Source organism: Astatotilapia calliptera, chromosome 19 (assembly GCF_964374335.1).
Source record: "Astatotilapia calliptera chromosome 19, fAstCal68.1, whole genome shotgun sequence".
Classification (NCBI taxonomy): Eukaryota; Metazoa; Chordata; class Actinopteri; order Cichliformes; family Cichlidae; genus Astatotilapia; species Astatotilapia calliptera.
The window spans coordinates 24362352-24368602 of NC_137440.1; the positions used below are offsets into that span (position 1 = coordinate 24362352).

The window sequence follows — 6251 nt, forward strand, 5'->3', positions numbered from 1 at the left end:
GCTGGTTGACATGACACAAATTTTCCGTGGACAGTAAAATAAATAAATAAATAAACAATGGGTCGGTGATTCTAAAATGAGTCAAGAGCATTAAGAGTAGTAGTACGTTTTTGTGTACTCCATCTGCATTAGGGCTGCCGCTGATGATCTCAAAAATACTGCGACTTAGGCAGAGATGGTCCATCCTCTCACCTCAACTCAATCCAGTTATCTTCATATTATACCAGGTACAGTTGCTATATAATGTAAGGTAAAGAGCCTACAATATTAGTGCAAGAATCCCCACAATTAGACCACCGGATCCAGCTGTAAACATAAGTTTCATTAAAATGAAAGTTTAATCTTAAAATTAGGATCAGTGTCTGTCTCTCAATCCCAAACTGGGAGCTTTGTGAGTTAAAGAAAATGTTCTCCAAGATTTTCCAAGTTAATGGAATTTGTATTAATTCAATTCAGTTGTATTCATGTAGCACCAAATCACAACAACAGTCACCTCAATACTCTATATTGTAAGATAAAGACTACAATAACCCCCAACACTGAGATGACCCCCAACGAGGAAGCACTTGGCAATAGTGGGAAGGAAAAACTCCCTATTAACAGGAAGAACCATGCCTAGGGTAGGGACATTAGTAACCTACACCAGTGCTGTTTCTGTGCCATGATTCACTCTAAATCCTGAGTGAAATTCTTCAAATAAACGATTCCTCTCCAAATGGTAATTTTAAACAAATCCTTTGAGAAGGAATTTAAATGAAGATCAAAAGTTTCTAAAACTTTCACTGACATCAGTGAGACGGGTGTTCATTTTTTTTTCTATAATGGTTCTATAACGTTTCCTGTTTTCCTCTATTAGTACAGAACGGTAAGTAGTATGTATGTGGTGAGCTTTTTTTATGTGTAAGAAACTAGCTTCCCCAGGGTGTAATTCTTTTAATTGAAAGCCTTACTTTTATAAGGAATAACGTCGATTTGTGAATCGGATGTTCTTTTCCAGGATCTCAAAGAAAAAAAAACTTCTGCAAAGTCCCTTTTCTTGGAAAATCTAACTTATAAAGATTGTGTGTTTGTGTGCACATCAATAACCCTTTATCATCCAGGAAACACAAATATGCCACTTCTGTATTGACGCATGCAAACATCGTATTCCTTTAACAAAAGGCCAAATGTGCTCACATCCAAGCCACAAAATAAAAGCTTGCTGGAAAAAAGTTAAATAAAAGCACCACAGTTTTAGTGATATTAGCCAGAGTAATGATACATGTGTCCGTGTTATTCCATGTGTTGTTGTCTTTAGTGGTTTGGCTCACTTTAATTGTACATGAGGGCTCATTTGAAATGTTTTGTTTATTTATGTGTGTGTGGATATCCGGGAGCAGGATCTAAAAAAGATATGTATAAACATCTTCTCCAAAATTTGATCTTAACCAGAACACAACTACAAATCTGAAAAACAGTGAATGCAAGTGAAACTTCCTCCCTCCCTTCCTCATTGTTGTGCAACCGACACCTTTTAAACCAAGCTGCTTTTACTCTTCTGGAGCTGTAGGTGCAAAAAAAAAAAAAAAAATCTATTGTGGGATAACACTGGTTACCATGGCAGCTACCTAAACATGCCAGTGGTTGGTTTGGGGTTTGCTGCCAAATTTGTTGCCTTACTCCTCCAGTTTCCTCTCCAGGAACCTGGATCATACCATGGGGTGGGGGGATTGTGTGCTAAGAACCATCTTCTGCTGCAGGGCTATCAACACAAACTGCTTCTGTAATGACTGCAGCAGAAAATAAGCAGAAATGTTATGCGTTTCATCATCTCATCAACATGCACACTTACACTATGCTGAAAATGCAGGATTTTCTTTTCTTTTTTCTTTTTTTTTTGTCCACACCAGTACCTCATCCTCTTACCTAAATGAAATTCAACTTAAAAGGGAAGGAGTTGTAGACACACAATTTCAGGTAATCTGAATTTAACTTCAATAAAGCTAAAAACTAAAAACAGAATAAGTGGCGGAAGTGGTGCACTGAAGGTGATGACCCATAAGAGGAAATTTAATTGGAGATTATGTATCGGAATTTCAGGAGCGGGACCACGCCTCCAAACACGCTCCTTCCGGCTGTCATCTATATAGGTTCCCCCAGTTCTGCAAGCTGTTCATTCTCGTTTACGTGCCCCACCCTCCCTCCCTCCTTGTTCTCAATTCCATAACTTCTTCACTCCTATTTAGTACAAGGGGATCTGCCAGGCCCAGCAGCCGTCGCCAGTCCCCTTCGAGGCCTTCCCCAAACCGCAGCTCAGTTCATGTCCAATCATTCACCTTTACCTACTAAAATGCTGTCAAACCTAAAATGAGAACGTGGGCCCAGCTAGTGAAATAAGGTATGATTTATTTTAATTGTCCAATCACACTTCATACTTCTCTCTGCTACAAAAAGACTGCTGTGTCTTTGTCATTTTTCCTTTAGTCAAAAATTTAGCACAACCCCAATTCCAAATCAAGCTGCCACACTGTGTGAAATTTAAATAAAAATGAAATGATCTGCAAATTGCAAAAACATATTTTATTCACAATAGAACACAGAAAACATATAAAAAATGTATTGGAGAAATTTTTCATTTTGAATCTGATGGCAGGAATATGTCTAAAAAAAGTTGGGAACAATGTAGAATAAAGTTCCGCAACAAAGACTTTGAATATCTCATCATCTACAGTACATAACATCATAAAAGATCAGACATCAGGGACGAAGCCAAAAATCAATATTGGGCCCCCTCAGGTGGCACTGCATTAAAAACAGTCCTGATTCTGTCATGGAAATCACTGCACGGGCTGAGGAACACTTTCAGAAATTGTCTGTAAACATGGTTCAATCTGCCAAGAAACAAGACCTAAACGTGATCCAGAAACATATTTATCCACAAAGCAAAGTGGTCCCATTACATTGGATAACATTGGATAACATGCCCCCACCACATCTTATAGATGGAGGGACTATCTGGCTTGTTATCAGCACTTAGTTCAAAAGCCTGCATCTCTGATGGTATGATGGTGCATTAGCACCTATGAAATTGGAAGCTTGCACATGTGGAAATGCACGATCAGTGCTTAAAGATATACTCAGATTCTAGAGCATCAAATACTCCCATCCAGAGGGCATCATTTTCAGGGAATGCATTTCATATTTCAGCACCGCACATTGCATGCATTACAACAGCATAGCTTCATAGTAGAAGTCTGGTTGCTGAACTGCCCTGCCTACAGTTCAGAACTTTTACAATCTGAAAGCATTTGGTGCATCGCAAAACGAAAGCTGCAACAAAGAAGATCCAGGACTGCTGAGCATGTGCTAGAATCCTCTGTCAGACAAGAACGGGACAACGTTCCTCTCCCAGCAATGGTACATATTCTCACTTATAAATTGATATGTTCTATTGTGAATGCCATATTATTTGCATTTTAGTAAGCATCCTATCTTTTTTTTTTTACTTTTTTTTTTTTTTATTGAGGCTGTAAAGTGTTTAGAATATCAGATGTTTTCTTTTAATTTTTTGCCCCCGCAGGCTCAAAGACACTTCAGCGGGGTTGCTAAAGGATGGCAGAGAAGAACAAAATTGTCATTTTTTCCAGTAAAGATTTAATCTCCTTCCATTGTGTAATCAGTATTACATACACTTGGCTGACTCATGCTTAAATTTAGTTGATCCACCTTCGTGTCACTTCGGCACGATACCAAATTAGCAAACATATTTGAATACAAGGTCCTCAAGAGGGGTTGTTGACAAAAGAACAACAAACATTTACAGAAGCTGCTGCACCCTCCTTGGCAAGAAGAGCAGGAGATGACATCAGAGGGGGGAAAAAACACAGAAATTCACTGTTTATGTGGTGTATTTTTGGGGCTTGATTATGTGGGACTCCACAACGTTTTAGAGGCTTTAAGAAAACTTTAACCATTGGAGCCTCGGCAGATCTTATTATTGCCTGCATCTGTTGAAAACCAAATAATGGCGGGTGGTCACCTTTCATCATGGAATGATGAGAATGGGTTCTGTAAGGTAAAACCACACAATGCAAGCATGGATGTGACATCACTGCTTTTAAATGTGTTTTGTGTCCACTGGCTAGTAGAGACAGGAACCATCTGGGCTTGTTAGAGAAGGCTGGATGATAAATGGAGTAGCACTGTGACCGTGTGCATGTGTTTGTGCCTCTGCACTTGTGATAATGCATGGAGAGCAATATGGAATGTTTGAGGCTCACTTTTCCTCAACACTTCTAACCCATATTTAACTACGAGCTTTAAAGGTGCAATACATACTTTTCTTAACAGCGCATGAATAAGCAACAGCTGAGACTTTATCTTACTGACATATATGTATTGTATTGCTGCTGAGTTTAGGGCTACATGGTTGTGGCCAAAAGGATTATAACGATTAATTTGGCCTGTATTGTGATCACAACTATTGTAATGAATATTCATTGATTTTAGTGACAAAAGTTAAGAAAAAAGTTTTTACTTTACCTTCACATAAACACAACATTGCATCCATATTGTGTTGCATTTGTGCTAATGTACAAATCTTTGCAATAAAATAAAACTGGTCTACCTTAAGCATCTAAAATGATTGGATCTGTTAGAAAAGAAATATAAATACAATTTAAAAAAAAAACAAACTTTAAGTACTATGTAGCATTTTGCATATAGTACATGTACTGACACTATCAAAGTTTTTATACAGGTTCGCTTTTATGGACCAGTTGTGCTGTATTGATTGGCTTTAATACATTATTATACTGCAGCCTGCAGCGTTTTCAGGCAGCTAAATAAGTCTTGGTTAACTTTCCCTTTTGCTAATTCCAAAATATTTCCAAACAGCAGATTAATGATCTGTTCCAAGTGACAAGTTGGTTCAAGATACTGTGCCAGATATTGATTGTGCAGCTCTAACTGAGGTTAGCATGCTTACCAGCACACAGGCCTGCACCCAGTTGTTACATTTTTTTCTTTTATGCATCAGTAGCTGGTTCCATACATGAATTCTGGAAAATGTTCTAGGGAGCAGGCATTTTGAAGACTAAGGTTAATGGTTGCTCACACACGTACCCCAAAAACCCATGGCCACAGTGCATGTGTTAAAAAACACTCAGTATTCAAATATGCTAATGGACAGGTAACAAATGAAATGGTAAATCTATTATTCATGATGTGATTTAATACTGATCAGCTAGGGTTAGACTTTGGTAAAGGTCCAATTAGTTCACTTATCCTTCATCACACCTCTTTCAATTATCAAGAAGACAGAGGACTCAATGGCAGGACTCAGAGAGGTCAAGTTTAGAGCATTTATTTACAATGAAAAACCAGGGAGATATATACAGGTTGTGATTCAGGAAGCAGGGGATCCAGGGAACCAGGGAAAGGGACACCTAAACAATCCAAACTCTCCTCACTCAGCTCAGGCAGTTTCTCCAAGCACTCCAGGGCGAAATCCAGGGAAGGTCTGTACACGAAGGAAAGAACAATGAGATTAGTCACAAGGGGAAAAAGGCAGGGAAACCACACTAGACTAAAGAGCTGAGGTTTTACTAACAGCACAGTTCAATGCTCCAACAAAGAATGAACCTCAACCGCCCCGTTAAGTAGTACCTGCTGACGAGATCATCGGCAACAGGTGATTGATTATTGCAGGTGTGTTCAGCCAGAGGCGGGAACCTGCGATGAGTCCTGCCCATGAATCCAGATACAGACACACAAGCACAGAGAGAGGAGAGCGAGACACAGAGAGAAAATAAAGGTCAGGAGGACTGAGGGACCGTGACAGGAATGGCTTCTCTCTAGCTACCAGCATCAAGAGTAGTCTGGAAGCCTGTGAGCATGAACATGCTGTTGAACTGGTTCCCATGTGAGACAAAAATAGAACTAAAGAGTTCTATTACAAAACAATAGCAATCTCTTCTTGAAATAATGTATTCTACACATTGCACCTTTAATGTATTTGCAGGACTATGATTTATAGGACTGTCAGGGATGTCAGGTTTTGGGTGAATTTCAAAAACACTGGTGTTTGTGATAACACAGGTCTGGAATCGCTAAGAGATGATCCACCTTAAAACTCTCTGACACTCTTCCGGCCTCTTCAACTAGGCTCATGCTATTTATGCAACCCTGCCTACATTAAATACACATATAACTGCACACACACAACCACAGAGACACACTCACAAGCACACACATAGCTACCCACTACCGCC

The 6251-nt window shown here is 39.2% G+C and overlaps 1 long non-coding RNA gene across 1 annotated transcript; it reads right to left on the reverse strand.

Annotated features, from left to right (window-relative positions):
- Nucleotides 1-5328: 5328 nt before the first annotated feature.
- LOC145422524 (uncharacterized) lies at nucleotides 5329-5777 on the reverse strand. The gene is made up of 2 exons (XR_013903837.1): nucleotides 5647-5777; nucleotides 5329-5500 (listed from the first exon to the last, which is right to left on the reverse strand). It is a non-coding gene; the product is annotated as an uncharacterized LOC145422524 (long non-coding RNA).
- Nucleotides 5778-6251: the final 474 nt, after the last annotated feature.